This window comes from Mangifera indica, chromosome 16 (assembly GCF_011075055.1).
Source record: "Mangifera indica cultivar Alphonso chromosome 16, CATAS_Mindica_2.1, whole genome shotgun sequence".
NCBI classification, from domain to species: domain Eukaryota; kingdom Viridiplantae; phylum Streptophyta; class Magnoliopsida; order Sapindales; family Anacardiaceae; genus Mangifera; species Mangifera indica.
In genome coordinates this window covers 7,352,954-7,372,534 of record NC_058152.1, presented here as the reverse complement: position 1 = coordinate 7,372,534, position 19,581 = coordinate 7,352,954, and positions in this window count along the sequence as shown.

Genomic DNA, 19,581 nt, shown 5'->3' with positions numbered 1-19,581 from the left:
CATACATATCCTTAGAAATAATATAAATTTGAAAAGACATGTTGATTTAAATTTTTTTTAATCCATACAATGGAAATAGCTTAAATAAGTAATATGATATACTTAAACTAAATTGCGTGTAAAAGTGTCCAATATAACAACCAAATAAAACCTCAACCATAATTCATAAATAGTGTCATACATAAGTCTTAATTAAACACAAACCAATAACTGAAATCTGCATGAAAACCAAATACACAATCCCAATTAAAAATCCATACCATGAATGCAAATTGACACAAAAGCCACTATTTATGCAAGTTTCTTAAGTTGGATGGTCGACTGCTTACATGCCCTACTACTAACCTTACTTACCTGTAAAACATCAAACAAAGGAACGCATGAGTGTTACAACACTTAGTAAGCAGATAACTTATCAAGACACCTTAATCACAATAATAATATGTGGTTTACCCTAAAATGTTTTTTGACATTCCAGATCTCGTTCAACTAAACTATTACATACTCATGCACTAAATTCATAGGCCCTATCATCCCAAATGACTAGTCCTAAGCTCATGGCATCGATTAGATACCAAACTCCAAATTTCAACATCATAAATGCCCTATGAAAGCATAATGAATGACATTGTAGATGTCTACTACTATTGGTGCACATAACACAGTGTTGGATGGGTTTCGAGCTAATTGAACATTGACACCCTAATCACACAAAGAATCTTATCATAGTCCTTCACTTTCCATGTACAAATAGCTACAAGACTATTAACTAAAAACCATCCTCGAATGACCTTTACTAGTTGACCATGTGAGGAATAAACTAGTATAGCTCTCCCTTACCATCCACACCTGAGTGTAAATGAATTGAATGTAACTTAGCGTCATGTGCATGAGACATTCCAAAGGTATCTAGCTATAACCCAATTGCTTTCACATATGCTATGTTATATTTGACACAGTTGGTGGCTAATTCAATGTACATCTTAATCTTATCACTTTTTTCAAATTTCTTGAATTTGAAACAAATTTGCTTTGATCATGGTCTATATAATCTTTCACATAGTGCTAATTGCCTTAGGTCTCCTTTAATAAGACCTTTATATCCTAATCCTTATTCCAACGCATAACATAAAGGTAAAATGATCTTTTCTCTACTGTTAATAGACATGACTAACCATGCACACCCTTATATCTAAAAGGCTAGGCATGGGTGTGCATTCTTTGGGGTCATGACCATGCATCACATCTTTTACTAATAGTTGCTTAACGTTAACTAACGTCCGTTAACCTTTAATCTAACAAATCACAATCATGCACTCTAGTTACTCATGATTGTACATCCTCATATGTTATGTACGAGTATGCCTTCTATAATACACGATTGTACATGACCTTAATTTATAACACTACTGTTTACAAGCATGACTAACTATGCATACCCATAAATCTATGAGCAATGCACATAATTTGGGTACACAAATGATGTGTCATCATATAGTTGGACATTATTTTATCCTTAATTTAAATTCATCCAATAACATGATGACACATCATTTGTATACTCAAATTGTATATAAAAGTGTATATGAATAGTTTTACTGACATTTAAATGGCTATGCATAGGTTTATACTTTTTAGAGTGATGACAATACCTTATATCTTTGACTAATGGTTGTCTAACATTGAATAATCTCCTTTAACCCTTAATCTAACTAATGATGATTGTGAACTCCATCAACTCATGATCATACACTCATCTACTTATGATCTTGTGTCCTCATATGCCATGTACGGGCATGCACCTCATAATGCACAAATGTACATGACCTTAATACATAACACTAATGAATATAAACATACATATGAGAAAGTCATCTTTTACTTAGGGAGTGTAAGATTATGCACTTTATGTGTATGATTTCTAACAATTTTTAGTGAATACACTCAGTGTCTATGCCTTAAGAATAATAAAATAAATCTATACTTTTGGGATTTATGGCCTTTGGACAATGAAAAACATAATTAAAAACATGAAATTCAATCAAATAAACTACAAATCCCCTTTTTAGATTACTTCATAGATAGATTAATTCATAAACATGGCATAAACACATGTAAGGTGTTTAATAAATTCATACCTACATAAATGATTCGTTTGTCTTTTATTAATAGCAAGAATCATTGGAATCACTATCATACCAAACATAGACTTGAACCTCGGTATCTTATACAAAGCACGAATGAAATAAAGGACCAAACCATGTTTAGGATAAGTACAAACATACTTTAGCTTTGGGTGGAAAGGGTTTCAAATGAATTAAACTTGTTATAATGTGTTATATATATAGATAAATAATACATACGCCTGTTTGTGTTGAAAAGTATGGGTGTATGCCTTTTAATTTCCCAAACTTAAACCTTGAGGACAAGAAGGTTGTTTGGCAAAAGTACAAATATATAACCTTAAAACACTTTAAGAATATTACACTTTGGTCCCTAAGTGTCCTAAACACACTTCGAACCCAAAGACATTCCCATGACTTGAGACCCTCTAATCAAAATCCAAACTAGATGCAACTTGGACAATTCTATGTCCCCAAAGTTTGATCAACTCCTTATGTGTGTGACCTATAGACTCTACATTAAACCGATAGTAGCTAGATTTGGTTGAATCTAGACACAAATCAAAACTGGCCTTTATAGGCAATAGAGTACTAGTGAATAACTCTAAGCCTTGCCAACTCTATAATTACATATAATAAGATCTCTTTGTCAATCAATATCTCTTGAAGCTTAACATAAATATAGTGTCCATTTTAGGAACTCTTTTATATGAAATGATATCTATTAACAATCACATGATTTGGATCAAACATTAACCTAATACCACTATGGCTATAAATTTGAGTGGTAAAAATTTCTTATCAATACTCTCATTAGAGAGATCCTTTCCCATGTTTGAGAGTAGCTAATCCTCTATTAATCTATCATAGCCTCTATACAAATCTTGCTATGACTAACCATCAACTTTGTGGTTACCTATTTTACAACAACACGTTAGGTGGCATCAAACCATATTGATCCTTGTACGAGATAGTTCAATGACTTTAAATGAAAGAATTACATGTACTTGTGAATTAGATGATGTTTCATAGACATTGGAATAACCATCTATATGAAAATTTTTATATTAGGTCTGTCAAGTGAACACATTTACAATATGCACCTATGTGTTGTACTAAGTTACTAGCTAATAGTTTCGACATATGAGAACTATTACCAACTTTCAGTGAAATCCCTTAACATTATGATAATCCTATCACTATTATTTGTGTCTCTGGTCAAAGTAATGTCGGGATAGAAAATGTTTTTAGAATGACCACCTAATGTTTGCATAAGGTTCCCATAATCAATAGTTTGATACCCTTGTCACAACTCTATCATTCTTAGTACATATTGATTATATTAACATATGGTAAACATTTACAATATGAATAATCATCAATTTCATTTTATTAATAATAAATATAGTAATTACATATTACACAAATTTAAATGGCTCTAGAGTACTATTCTAACAATTTCCTATTTACACTATAGCTAACACTCATATGTCTAATGTCATACAATGCTACATGTCTATCATGCTTCTACTATGATAGAGGCTTGTTAACAGGTCAACAAAATTATCATTTGTGTCAACTCTTGTAACTTGTATATCTTTACATTGAATGATCACTCAAATTAAGTGATATTGTTTGAGTTTATACTTGGACCTCTAGTGAGACTGTGACTTATTTGTCTGAGAAATGACTCCATAATTATTGCAATAGAGTTCAATTGGTTTGGCAATGTTGGTTTATACAAAAGAGTTATGTACATAAAAAAAGACTAGATTTTAAGTTCAAGATGGGTGACAAGGTCTTAATCAAGGTAGCCCCTACAGGTATGTCATAAGATTAAAAAAGAACGATAAGTTAGTTTTAGATATATGAGACCTTTCAAGATTTTAGAGAAGGTAGGTAAGGTACCTTATTGGCTTGTGTTATTGGTGAACATGGATTACACTCATAACGTGTTCTATGTCTCGCTAATATGAAAGTATATCAATAACCCAACCCATTGTAGGTTTTTAAAGCACCGATAACAAGCAACACAATGAAATTTAAATTTTTTAAAAGTCAAACAATCCTAAAATCCTTAACTACGATACCAATTTTAAACATAAAATTCATAAACATGAAAAACACTTATAGGTTTTTTAGATTTATACTTACGTTGATGGCTCTTTCAAAACTGCACATAGCTTGACATAGTACATTATCCAATCCTCACGAGTTGACACCTTGGAATCAATATGGAGCATGAATACAAAAGAGAAAATCTAAATGAAAAAGCTTCTCGAGTTCTTAACTGGACTCATGGTGTTCATAAGAAGGGGAGAAACAAAAAGAGTGGTGGCTACGTTTTCACTTTGTTATTTTCTGTATTTTGTACAAAAAAGCATACCTTATATATATATGTTTAAGTTGTAGAGTTTTAAGGTGCCAATAACTGGCAATGTAGTGAAATTAAAATTTTATAAAATCATACAATCTTAAAACCCTAACCAGGATATCTATTTCAAAGCATATTTAATATAAACATTTAAAACAATGGGGTGTTTTAGGGTTTATACCTACATTGATGGCTCCTTCAAATCTTCGCATGGCAAATAAATGAATGCTATTCAAACCTCATGAGGCTACACCCTTGTATCTATACAAAACACAAACACGAGACTATCTAGGAAAAAGACTACTAAGGCTTTTGAGTGTTGGACGATTTTGTTTATAAGAGAAAGAAAAGAAAATCAGAAAAAAAAATCAGGCATGTAGGGGTCTGCTAAGGCTTTTATGTGTTGGATGGTTTTGTTTACAAGAGAAAGAAGAGAAAATCAGAAAAAAAAAAAAACCAAGCATGTAGGGTTTTTTCTTCTGTATGTAACATTCTTTTTCTCTATTTATTTTTCTTTTTTTTTAATCAATGCTTACATATGTGTGACCTATAAGCTCCTTATCAAACCAGTAATGTGTAAATTTAGATTAAATTTAGACACATACCAATATTGGCCTCTAGCAAAGTGTCATGGTCATTTAGACAATAAAATGTCAACGAACTTCTCATAAGCTTTTGTAACATTATAATTATGTGCAATTCAATAATTTTGTCAACTAATATTTCTTGAGGTTGGTACATAGAAATGTGTCTGCCTTAGTAGTTCATCAGTATGAACTAATACACATTAGTGACTTACACAGATTAGGCTATAACTTTATCCCACTATGGCCACAGATTCAAGTAGTCATGAATGTCATTCAATATTCTCATATGAGATATTTTTTTCTATATTTAAAAGTGACAAATCCTTTATTAATCAACCATAGCCTTCATGTATCTCACAATATAGTTGTTCACTACCTTTATGATACCCTAATTACAGCGGTACTTTGGTTAGTGTCAAACCATATTGATCCTTACAAGAAACGGTCTAAGGAACTCAAGTTATAGAATCATATGCACCCGTGGTGTTTAAAAGATTTATTCCATAGACATTAGAGCAACCATCCATATGAATATCCTTTAGCAAGGTCAGTTCAATGAACACATCTATAATATGCACACATGTGTTACACCATGTTGTTTATAAACGACTTTGACATGTGAGAATTGTCGCCACCTTTCAGTAATACAACTTAACACTATAATAATCCATACCAAACTGTGTTGATACCAAGACACTGTCTTGTGAGGGGTTTGATAACTTTCTTTCTCTTTCTATAAGAAGGTTAAAAGAGCCATCAATGCAAGTATAAATCTAAAACATCCTATGAGTGTTTTGCATGTTCATAAATGTATGTTTAAAATGAGTATCTTGGTCAGGGCTATTAGGTTTGTTTTTTTTTAATTTCCAATTTTGCTATGTTGTCGGTTATCGACACCCTAAAAACCTAATAATGGTATTAGAATCACCATTTAGCATATATTCATGAAAATTATACTTGTTGATTGTTTTGATTAATTTTATATGTTGATTGTATGTAATTAGATTAATCAAGATTGGTTACATTTTGTAAAGATGATTTGTAATTGTGTTATTACATGATTTGTTGAGTATCATATTGAACATAAACAATGTTAAATTACTGAGTAGTGATTCTTGATTTTGGTTGAGTTTTGTTTTTCTGCATGGCGGGACTAATTTTTGTCTATTTGTGATTTGTCTTTGCTGCTAGCCACCTTGGTTCTTTCTAGCTGTGAAATGACTTTAGCTATGCAATATTTAGGAATTTTGGTGAATTCTAGATGTATGGTTGGGCGTCAAACCTACACGCATGATAAAGTTAAAATTTTTTATTTAGTCCAGTTTTGTTGAATTTGGACCGAACTGGGATTTTCTTAAGTTTTAGGGTTGGATAACACTCTTTCTCTTACCATATGAAGGTTAAAACAGCTATTAACGTAGGTATAAACTATAATCACTCTATGAGTGTTTAACATGTTTATGAATGTATGTTTAAAATAAGTATCTTAGTCAGGGTTTTTAGGTTTGTTTGTTTTTAAAAATTTTAAATTTTGTTGTGTTGTTGGTTATCAACACCCTAAGACCTAACAAAACTAAGTCCTCTCAACTCTGTTGGGCAAACCCAATCCAATCAAGATCTCTCTCTTGACCCTAAATACCAAGATTGTCAACAAACAATCTACACCTCTGAGTTTGATTCAATTCTTTTATGTGTCTAACCTATAAGCTTTCTATCAAGCCAATAGTTTATGGATTCAAGTGGAATTTGGAAATAGACCAAGATTAGCCTCCAACAAAGCATTATAACTATCTGAATGATAAAGTGTCAAGATACATCTCTTAAGCTTTTACAAAATCACAAATACGTGCAATTCAATCTTTTTATTAACCGATATCTCTCGACGTTTATCTCAATAGTTCTTTAGTATGAATTGATATACATCAATGATTAACACAGATTAGGCCATAATTGTATCCTATTATGCCCACAGATTCAAATAGTCATAGATGTCATTCAGTATTCTTATGTGAGATATTTTCTTCTGTGCTTAAGAGTGATGAATCTTTTATCAATCCATCATAGTCTCTATGCATCTTATGATATGGTCGATTACTACTTTTATAGTAACCCAATTACGATGGCATATTGGATAGTGCTTAACGACCTTAAGTCAAAGTATTACATGCACCTATAGTGTTAATAGAGTTTATTCCATAGAAATTGAAGTAACCATCCATATGACTATCATCTAGTTAGGTCAGTCCAATGAACAAGTCTTAATGTACACCCTTGTGTTGCATTAAGTTGTCTACAACAACTTTGACACATGAGAACTATCGCTACCTTTGGTATGGTTGTTCAACACAATGATTATACCATTATCATTGCACATGCCCTTATTGACTACAATGTCGAGATTACGAACATTTCTAGAATGCTCACTTATGATGTACATAAGGTTCCCACGATCAATCGTCTAATTCCCTTGTCATAATTTTACCATTCTAAGGGTATGTTATTCATATGATCATATAAATAAATAATATGTGAATTGAATAACAATAAATCTTTTTATTAATAATTAATAGAAAATTACATCCACAAACACTAAATGTGATTGACTTTAGGTTATCTGCCCTAACAATCTCTCACTTGCAATATATCAAATTGGTCATCTATCTAATGTTGAATTTAACTATATACCTATCATGCTTCTGTTGTGAGAGAGACTTTGTTAGTTAGTCATCCAAATTTTCATATGTATCAATCATTATTATTTGTATGTCATCTCATTAAATAATCTTTGGAATAAGGTGATATCATTCAAGTATGTGCTTATACCTTTGATAAGATTGCAACTCTTTTGCTTGAACAATCACTTTATTATTGTCGTAATGAAGCTCAATTGGTTCAATGATGCTTGGAACCACTCTAAGTTCAGACATGAACTTTTTTATCTATACAACTTTTTTTATCATTTTTGGGAGGATAATGTACTTGGACTTTATTATAGAATTAGCCATTGTACTTTGCTTAGAACTTTTTCAACAAACTGCATCACTACTAAAACAAAATACAAACCCTAATTAGGATTTGTAATCCTCTCGATCAATTTGGAAACCAATATCACTTAAGCATAACAACTAGTGAAAAGGTTTCATCATAATCAATGCCATACTTCTAGGTGAAACCTTTGGCAACCAATCATGCTTTATAAGTAGGCACGTACCCTCTTATGCTAGTTTTCATTTTGAAAACCCATTTGCACCCTATAAGTTTTACCTGTTTAAGTGTATCCATCAGAGTTCATACCTAGTTTTGGTATATGGTGCATTTCCATCAAGACAATACAACAACACACAAACTTAATTCTGGAAATTACTATTCATTTAGCATAATAGCAATTTGTCCTTCAATTTCAACTAATCAAATGACCTTCAAATCATGCAAACTATATATCATTGGGAAAAAGTATTTAAAGAGTTTTCTAATGATATATAATGTCAACCACAACTCAATCAACAAGACATTCAAAACTAGCTTCAAAGTTTGTTGGCGAAAATTGGAAATTGCAAAATCACACATTATGAATAGTACCTAAGGCATACAACACACATTTAGGTCTTTACACTTTGGATTTCAATGGTAACAAGAAAAATAACCAGGGTATAAAGGAAAGTTCTACCAACTTTGGGGTCTTCTACCACCAATTCTTCCACCACCAATTCTTCCACCAAGAATGATTTGGATAAAGGAAAATGAAGAAAGCTAACAAAGCTTTGCTTCAAATTTTCATTCAAAATGCCAACCAACCAATTACAAATGAAGACTCACCTCTTTATATAGGAGACATGGATGGCAATGATACACTTTGGTCAACAAAATTAATATAAAATCAACTAAAATCCCTAATGTATGCTAAGCCATCCATCATAAACTAAACCCATACCCAATTTAATGAATACAAGATAAAATAGTACACTTTTTCTTTAAATATAGGAAACTTGTTTCCTAACTAAGGCAACCATCTTCTCTTCTAGTTCAAAACCAACTAAAGGCATACTTTGAGCTCTTTGGGCTTCAAAAAGGAGTCTTGGACATTTGGGCCAATAGTAGACTTCAAAAGTTACACTTTTGAATCAATTAAAGCAATTATATAAATGAGTCTTAAGTCCACTTAAAGAGGTTATACCTAAAGGTGGATTTAGACCAAAAATAAAGAGGTATTGCATCCTTGGGCTTGTATGTTGTTGGAAATTCAATCATCTTAACTTCTTGGGTGGCATGGTGACTTGAGGAAGATATGAAGCTCAAAAATGGAGAAGAATTCGTGTATGCATCATCCTCTCTGGGATGAGAAGGATTTGCCCTTAAATCCTCAAGATGACTACCTTCCACTTGTTGACTATTCATAAACAAGCTCTCTTTCCTGACTTCTTTTCCTTTAATAGCTTTATAAACTTGTTGTGGACTAAGAAGAGTTAAAGTGATAGTCTTGTCATTGAATTTAAAGGAGTAAGTGTTCTTCTTGCCATCATGTTTCACTTCCCTATCAAATTGCCAAGGTCTTCTCAATAGCAAGTGGCAAACATCCATGACAATCATATCACACAAAATCTCATCATTATAATGCTTACCAATGGAGAAGGAAACAAGCACTTGTTTGGCTACTTAAAGGCTAATCCCATTACTCAACCATTAGAGATTGTATGATTAAGGATGATGTATGGTTAGTAATCCAAGTTTTTCCACTAAGGTAGATGAAGTTGTATTTGCATAACTTCCACTATCTATAATTAAAGAACACACTTTACCTCTAATGGTACAACTTGATTGAAAAATGTAAAGTCTTTGCTCTTCATGAGGAAGAAGCTTGACATGCAAAGCTCTTCTAATAACTAGCAGCTTTCTTTCATCAGCTCTTTATAGAATTTCTTCTTCTTCCTTGTTAGCTTCATCACTTTCATAGTTGGAAACCTCACTTTCTGCTTTTTCTTAAAGGGACTCCTCAATTGCTTGTATCTCTATTAAGGATAAAACTCTCCTATTAGGGCATTTAGCTTGGAAGTGTCCATAACCTTGGCATTTAAAACACTTTTTGTTGGAGAGGTTGGTCTTAACCATATTAGGCTTGTTCTTAGTTGGTCCTACCATTTTTTCCTTGCCTTTCTCTTTGGAAGAAAAATCAGCAACATTTATGTAGGATGGGGAACTTTTATGGAAGGTAGTTCCTTTGGTAAAAGATATGCTTTTGTTAAATAATGTCCTTTTGGAGAATGACTTGGAAACCATGGGCTTCATGGCCTTTTTTTGCTTCTCCACTTTAATAGCCAATTTACAAACATCTTCAAAAGTGCAATATGGTTGTAACTCCACCATATGAGCAATGTCTTGGTTTAAGCCACCAATGAATCTTGCAATGGTTTGCTCTTTCATTTACGACAACTCACTCTTCATTAATAGCTTCTTAAACTCTCTTATGTAATACTCTACTTCATCACTTCTTTGCTTAAAGATGTGTAGCTTCAGGTAAAGATCTTATTTATAGTTGTCCAGAAGGAATTTTCTCTTCATAAGCTTCTTTAGTTTCTCCCAAGATCTCACTTTCTCTTTACCATCCTTTTCCCTTTACTTCTTGAGATTTTCCCACCACAAGGATACATAATCTTTGAATTAAAAAATGGCAAGCTTATATTTCTTTTTATCTGAATAGCCTTTATATTCAAAAACTCTTTCTATACCATGTAACCAATTAACAAAATCATTCGGACTCATGCTCCCTTCGAATTCCAGAATTTCAATCTTTAAGCCTTTATCATCATCTTTTTCTCTCCTATGTGGCCTATCTTGTTCTTCCTTACTTGATTCATCATGAATTATCAATTCGTCCCTATGATGTCTAGGAGGAGAAAGGGAAGCTTTAACATTTCCTCTTGGTTGATGTATTTAGGTCGGGTAAAGTGATAGAGGGGGTATTTGGCTTTAGGTTGAAGTTTGGGGTTATGATAAAGGTGTTCGACTTTAAGTGGTAGTCAATTCTTTCATCATTTGCATCATTTGTGTCATTTGGTCTCTAAGGGCTTTAAGTTCTGCCTTTTGTTCCTTAATTTCTCCCTTTAATTCCATATAACCAAATTCCTAAGGATGAAGGGGTAAAGAGGATGATGAGGAGGTTCTTCTATAGGACATTTTGGTAGTGCTTAATTGGCAAAAGTTAAGGGTTTAAGGATTAGGGTTAAGGGATGGTAAGTGTTTAGGCTTAGAAAAGTGGTGTTTTTAAGCAAAAATAAGGTTCTGTGAACAGTAAATTCTGGTAGGGAATAGTAGCTTAACGAGGCAAAAATCAATTAACAAATCACACAAACACCCAATTTAATGAATACAAGATAAAATAGTACACATTTTCCTTAGATATAGGAAACTTATTTCCTAACTAAGGCAATCATCTTCTCTTCTAGTTCAAAACCAACTAGGGTTTGAGCTCTTTGGAGCAATTATATAAGTAGGTCTTAAGTCTACTTAAGAAGGTTATACCTAAAAGTGGATTTGGACCAAAATTAAGGAGGTATTACATCTTTGGGCTTGTATACTGCTGGAAATTCATTCATCTTAACTTTTTGGGTGGCATGGTGACTTGAGGAAGATATAAAGCTCAAAAATAGAGTAGGACCCATGTATGCATTAGTATATGAAGTCTATTTGAAATATCTTGACATCCAACTATTTATTAGAATTTAGACTTGAAATAGCCTTATTGTAGGTCTTAGGTTTATCATTGTGGATGACTAATACATCACTGTACTGAGTTAAGAGAAAACCGAATCTCTCTAACTTCTAGCAAACTCGTGTAAACCTATATAGCTTTTGTGTGTATTAAGGTTATTCCACCCAAGGTAGAGGAAATTCCTTACCATGATCAACCATTTATGATGGTACATCGTCCTGTTTAACATCTATGTTATCTTGTGGTATAAGAACTTCATTAAGTTCCACCCTTCTCCTATTGGTTTTCTTGAGAATAAATTCCTTCTCAAGGAATACATTGGTACGAGCAATAAAGGCTTTTTGCTTCTTTAAGTGGTAAAAGTAGTATCCCTTAGTAACCTTCGGGTACCTCATATGGTTATACTTTTTTTACTAAGCACTCAACTTTTTCGATGTCAATTTCTTGACATAAGCTTCACAATCCTAAATTTTCAAGTAATCTAGATTGAGCTTTTGCCTAATCCATAACTCATATGGAGTTTTTAGATATTATATGGTTTAATGTATAGATAATAGTTTCTAGGGCATGATCTTAGAAAGACATAGGTAAATTGTTAAATCATAGACTTGACCCTTTCTATCAAGGTCCTATTCCTCTACTCAGATACACCATTATGTTATGGTGTACCAAGAAGTGTGAGTTGAGATATTATCCAATTTTCTTTTAGGTATCCTTTGAATTCAATACTTAGGTATTTGTCTCTTCAATCACTTTCGAGAACTTTAATTTTTTTCCCAAGTTACTTTTTTATTTCGTTCTTGAATTCTTTGAATTTATCAAAGCATTCAGACTTGTGTTTCATATAAAACACATAACCATATCTACTATAGTCATTAATAAATGTGACAAGTAGGCTTCTCTATATCTATTAGACATTGTCATGGGCCCATTCACATTATTGTGTACAATCCTTAACAATTCAGTCACCCTTTCACTATGCCTAGTGAAGGGTGTTTTGGTTATCTTATCCAATAGGCATAATTTGTATTCATCATACAACTAAAAGTCAAATGATTGCAAAGCTCTTTGTTCAAGAACTCTTGATATACATTTTGGTCCTATGAGGCTTAGCTTGCAATGCAATAGATACGTGGTATTCAGATCATTCAATTTTAATTGTTTATTATTTGACACATTGAGAATTTCATCATCTAGTTTTAGAATATATAAACAAGTATGCAATTTAATTGTTTCATAAAAAATATTATTTAAGTTGATGGTTATAACACTGCTACTAATAGAAAATAAATATATTTCTTTGCCCAAAACAGACACAAAAACTAAGTTTCTAGAAACAAAAGGAATATAATAACAATTTCATATTTTTAAAACTAACCTAGTGGGTGACCTAAGATAATAAATCCATATGGTTAATATAGCAATATGTGTTTTATTTCTAACATGTAGGTCAACTTTTCCTTTGGCGAACAATCTACTTTTTTGCAGTCTTTACATATCAAAACAAATATGAGAACTATATCTTATACCTGCAACCAAGGAAGAATAAAGAGAATAGTTTATCTCAATGACAAACATACTTAAAGTAGATGCTTCAATTGTCTTCTTCTTCTAGTGACATGCCTTGCCATAATAGAAGCAGATAACATTTCCTTTCCCTACACCACTTGTAAGTTGAGTAGTAGTATCAAGTTGCTTCTTTGTTTTAGACTTAGCTAGGGCTTAGCCTTAGCCTTGCCTTTCTCTTTCCCTTGGCCTAAACTTTTGGTGTTTGGGCTTGAACCACAAGCATATTAATTAAAGTTATCTTTCATTTTTCTTGTTCAATAGTCTTAAGCATATGCAACAATTCTTTAAAGGTTTTCTCATTTTCATTTAAGTTAAAATTCATGATGAAAGTACCCCTAATTTAGGGACGAATTTTAGCACTAGGTTAATGGCATCTATGATAATCCCCTCATTATTACAGATGCCCTTATTCATTGTAATGTTAGAATGACCACTTATGGTGTACATAAGGTTCCCACAAGTAGTTATCTAATCTCCTCGTCATAGTTCTACCATTTTAAGGGTATATTATTCATACAATTATATAAATAAAAAATATATTAATTGAATAACAATAAATCCTTTTTCTTAATGATTAATTAAAAATATCATCCACAAACACCAAATATGATTGGCTCTAGGACATCTACCTTAACACCTATGTGCTAAGGATTGAAGATGCAGAGCTAGATGATAGTTTAGACTATGAGGAGTGTTTGGTACAAATTTGGATAGACAAGTTAAAAAGCTTAAGAAGAAATATTTCTCTAGTCAAAGATTTATAGAGGAACCTTTAAGTTAAGAATGTGACATAGAAGGTTGAGTATGACTCACAGAGGATCTCGAAGTTGTTTGAGTGAATTTTGAAGACAAAATTCTTTTAAGGGATAGAAATGTCACACTCATAATTTGCCCAAGGGCATTTTTTATCTTTTCCTCTTGTTTTGGATTATATTAAAATATATTTGTTAAAAGCCTATATGGTTGTACATGTCAAGAGTGTACGTTTGTACATAAGACAATGAGGGCCAGATAGTCATTTCTTAGATGGTGCACGAAAAATTTAAGTAAATGGTGATGCGTGATTATGCATGTTAGAGATGCATTATACACTCGATGATTTGTAAATAGTGCTAGTTGATAGCTATGTACACTCTGTTAGGGTAAGTGTCTTAGAGCCAATGGAATTTGACATTTGTGGATGTAATTTATTTTAATAAATTCATATATATTTTATTTATATGATAGGGTGAATAACATGTCTTTGGAATGATGGAACTATGACGAAAAGATCAAATGATTGATCGTGAGAACGTACACATTAAGTGGTCATTCCGGAAATGTCTATAACCCTAGCATTACAATGAATAATGGTACATGCAATGATGATAGGATTATCAAAGTGTTAAATAACCCACCAAAAGTGGCAACAATGCTCACCTGTCAAAGTTATTATAGACAACTTGGCGTAACATATAGGTGCACATTGTAGACGTGTTTATTGGATTGACCTAACCAGTGGATATCCATATGAATAGTTACTTTAGTGTTTATGGAATAAATCATTTGAATATCACGAATGCATGTGATTTTTTTACTTAAAGTCGCTAGGCTATCTCTTGTAAGGATCAGTATGGTTTAACATTGTCTAACATGCCGTCATAATTGGGGTAACTATAAAGATAATAATTGGCCATATTATGAGATACATAGAGGCTCTTGAGCACAAGAGAAGACATCTCACATGAGAATACTAAGAAACATTTATGACTGTATGAATTTATGGCCATAATAGAATAAGCTTGTAGTCTAATATATTTTAGTCATTGATATGTATCAATTCATACCAATGAATCACTGAGATAGACACATTTCTATGTCTTAGCCTTGAGAGAGATTGTTGACAAAATGATTGAATTGTACCAAGTGTGATGTTGAAAAAGCTTAAGAGATATACACTGACCCTTTGTCATTCGAGTGGCCATGATACTTTGCTAGAGGCCAATCTTGGTCTGTTTCTAGATTCATCCTGAATCTAAACATACCAGTTTGATAAAAAGTTTATAGGTCACACACATGAAAGAGTTGAATCAAACTCAAAATAGTGGATCGTTTATTGACACTCTTGGTGTTCAAGGCCAAAAAGAAACCATGAATGAACTGGGTTTGCCCAATGGGTTGAGAGGACTCGAGTTTGACCATGTCTTGACCAAGTGCCAACTATGCATTTAGTATGATGGTGTCGACACATGAAGGTTGTCGATTGACATACCATATGGCAAAGCTTGTCGATTGACCGACACTTATGTGTACCATTTGTGCAAGTAATCAAGGCTTATTGGTTGGCACACTTAAGTATGCTAGTTGTGTAAGTAATTAAACTTGTCGGCCAAGACACTTAAGTGTACCAATTATACAAGTGATTAAGCTTGTCGATGAATACACATAGGTGTGCGAATCGTGCAAGTAATTAAGCTTGTTGGTTGGCATATTTAGGTGTGCCAATCACATGCCACACATGCATGGCTGGCAAATAAACATGTTGGCTATGCATTTTACATGCTAGTTGTGTATACGTGTTAAGGGTGTCATACATGTTTGGAATTCCAACCATGCTTGGACACCTGCACATATAAATAAGGTAGAAATTTTTTAAAAAAAAATATATATAAAAAATGCAGAGAGAAAACCCAACCATCATTCCCTCTGTTTCTCTCCTTCTCGTGAACGTTATAAGTCCAGTCAAAAGCCTTAGTAGCCTTTTCACCTGGATTTCCTCTATTTGTGTTCTATTTTGCATAGATACCAAGGCACTACCCTGTGAGGGTTGGATAACATATTTTGGATAGCCACATGAAGGTTGAATGTGTCATCAATGCAAGTATAATTCTATGAGTCTTTTCGCATGTTCATGAGTACATGTTTTAAAACAGGTATCCTATAATGGTATCATAGCCACACCTAGCATATTTTCATGAAAATTTATCCCTGTTGTTATTTTTGGTTAATTTTATATGTTGATTGCATGTAATTGGATTAATCAAAAACCCATTTTCTCCAAGTTGAATTAATCTTCTTTCTCCAGTGTGACTTAATCTATAGTGTCATAGAACTCTATGGGTTGTTTCACTTCGAATTATTTTATTAGTACTAGAATTTATACAATAATCATTCAATTCCAATACATACAAACCATTTATATTTATAGCTTTGAACATTGTAACCAAACTTACATAATGTATAAACAAAAATGATATTTCTAGTGGCATTTGGAAAATACAAAACTTTATAAAATCTCAAAAAGTGCCCTAATGGTAATTGAACTTGACAAGTTCTTGTGGCCTTGACTACAACCTTTGGCCCATTTACCATTTTAAAAATGATCTCCCCTTGTGACAAAACATAACTATTCTATAGTAACTATATAGAAACACACACATGAGTGTTGCTATTGAATCTATAATCCAGGAATAATTATCTGAATTCAAACATAATTCAAATTCAATAACTTGACAATGGTTTATACCTATTTTGTTCTTTTTAAGACTACCCAAATACAAGGGACAATTCCTTTTCCAATGTCCATCCTACTGATAATGGAAACACTTTTCTTTTGCTTTTGCCTTATCTACTATAGTGGTATATTTCTTAAAATTCCCTTTCTTGGGTCCAACATTTGGACCCTTTTTTAGTTGGGTTTTGCCCCTTTTATTGGTCCTATAGTAGAAGTCACATAGACATCAGCATGTCTAGAGATTTTTTCCCTTATTTGTAAAGCTCTTGAAGCTCATTAAGCAACTTAAAGAGTGTCTGTTCTATCCAATTCAGATTGTAGTTGGTTATAAACAGTTTATAACTTAGTGAAAGGAATTATAGAATCAAATTCACTTTGACACGGTCTAGTAAAACTACACCCCAAACATCCAACTACCCTAATGCATTGATCATCTTTACAACATGTTCATTTGGGGGCATGTCTTCCTTTAATCTCATGCTAAAGAGCAAAACGCACAGCTTGTACTCAACTGCTCTAAAGTTCTCATTGTATAACTTTAGTAAAGCAACGAGGATATCATAAGCCTTTGAAAAATTTTTGTGCTTGGTTTGTCACTCATTCATTGTGGCTAACAAGTAGCCTCGAGCTTTCCTATTATTCTTGACCCATGCCTTGAACGTCTTACATTTCTCATCGAAGGTATCTGGAGCTACATCAATAGAAAATGATGTTTTTAAGACGTAACCAATCTTTTTGAAGTCTAGTACTCTTCGAAGATTTCTTAACCAATCCTTGAAGTTCGGTCTAGTGAAAATATTATTATCTATAATCCTTAGGAGTACTTTGTTGGTCATTTTTCAAATATATCCTAATTAAACGAAAATACTACAAAAAAAAAGTTTTTATTATTGACTCATATACATGAATTTAAACCCTTTTATTGTATAATTTTATTAGCTCTCACTATTTTATTCGAATCCCGCTCTCATTATTTTATTCAAATCTCGCACTCCCTCAATCATGATCCAAAAATTTTGTTAGATAAAACTTTTAGTGGAGAATCAAATTCTTATTAAACTGTTAGAGAAAGCTTTTACTTAATAATAGGTTATGATGTTATGCATACTCATGCAATTTAATATTATTAATTTTCAATTTCCTATCAAATGATTATATCAACTCTCCACTCAATCAATATTAGATGCTAGTTAGTGCATGTGCAATATAAAATTACTATATTTACTGTCATATCAATCATGCTAATTATCACACTCAATCACCATTAAAAACTAGTTGGTATCTGTGTATGTATCATCATTTAATCAATATTAAACAAAACAAAAGGGCGCATGCATCATTTCACATGCTTTTTAAAATACTCAATTTTATGTCAACATTAGATCATATCTAAACACCTAATCATCATTAGTGCAAGTTGACATATATGCAAAATTTACCATTCAATCAAATTAAACTAAATTAAGCACTAATAATTTATGGTAATTTAAACAAATTAGGTTTATTCTCTCAACATATATCTTAAACTTTATTGATTATATGTAACTACATTAATCACATATATTATTATGTTCATCTAAGTGCCTTAATCAACATGAATACATCATTTAGCATCTTCAAATTAAAACTTAAAAATTTCAGAATTTTTAATATGAACTATTCATCACCTATATGCTCATATATTAACATATCATTATACATTAATATCTTCAATGCATGTACTATACTTATATGCCTCTAACACATGTATTCCATGTACAACACATAAAATAACATCAAGAAAATTTCACCAAGCATATCATATACACATGGGCCAAGCATATAACATAACTTCAAGCTTTGATTTTTTTTTTCAAAAATTTTTCAAGCCATATCACGTAACAAGCTATACATGCCTGCTCCTAAATAATATCATTTATACATCAAGCACAAAATGAACTCAAAGCAAAATGTATATCATATTACACATGGCTGCTGTGACATGCATCCTCATTTCATGAATCAAAATTCAATCTACAAGGCAAAAATGCACATGCATGTCAAAAACAAACCTATTAATATGCATCCAATGAACGTTTCATCATGTACATGCAATATATAACATGCTCTTCATCTCAAAATCATTAGAACATGAAGACAAAATAAAAAATCCAGCCGAGACATTTAAAGAAGAGTTCATGCTTGGAAAAGTGATTTCAAGGCAAAAAGACAACATGCATGCATATATGTGATACATGTACATATTCTTATGAACATTTAACATGCATTTGGCCTTAAAATGAATGTGTAAGAAGTTGTTTAAGCTCTAATACCATTTTGAAAGAAAGAATGAAAATAATAGATGCAAAAAGATGACTCATATGTCAAGAGAGCAAGAATCAGGCATGAATGTCAAAAAGAGAAAAGTTAGGGATAATACCTAATCCTTTGCCTCCTATGTGATACAGGATGATGGAATGTGTTCTCCAAATGCAAGACCTCCAAAGGAAATCCACCTCCAAGCCTTTCTTTCACTTGGCCAAATCAAGAGGAAAAAAGAGAGAAAGTTTTTGGCTTTTAAGTATGAGAAGAAAAATGCATAAAATAAAGTTCATTCATCTAAATGAACTAAAAAACCTCCTCTTATAATGGTGGCTCATTTGCAATTTTCAAATTCTTATTCGCCCCACCAAAATCTTAATTTAAAGATTTTCCATGCATGTGAATCTATTATACATTTTAGCCATATA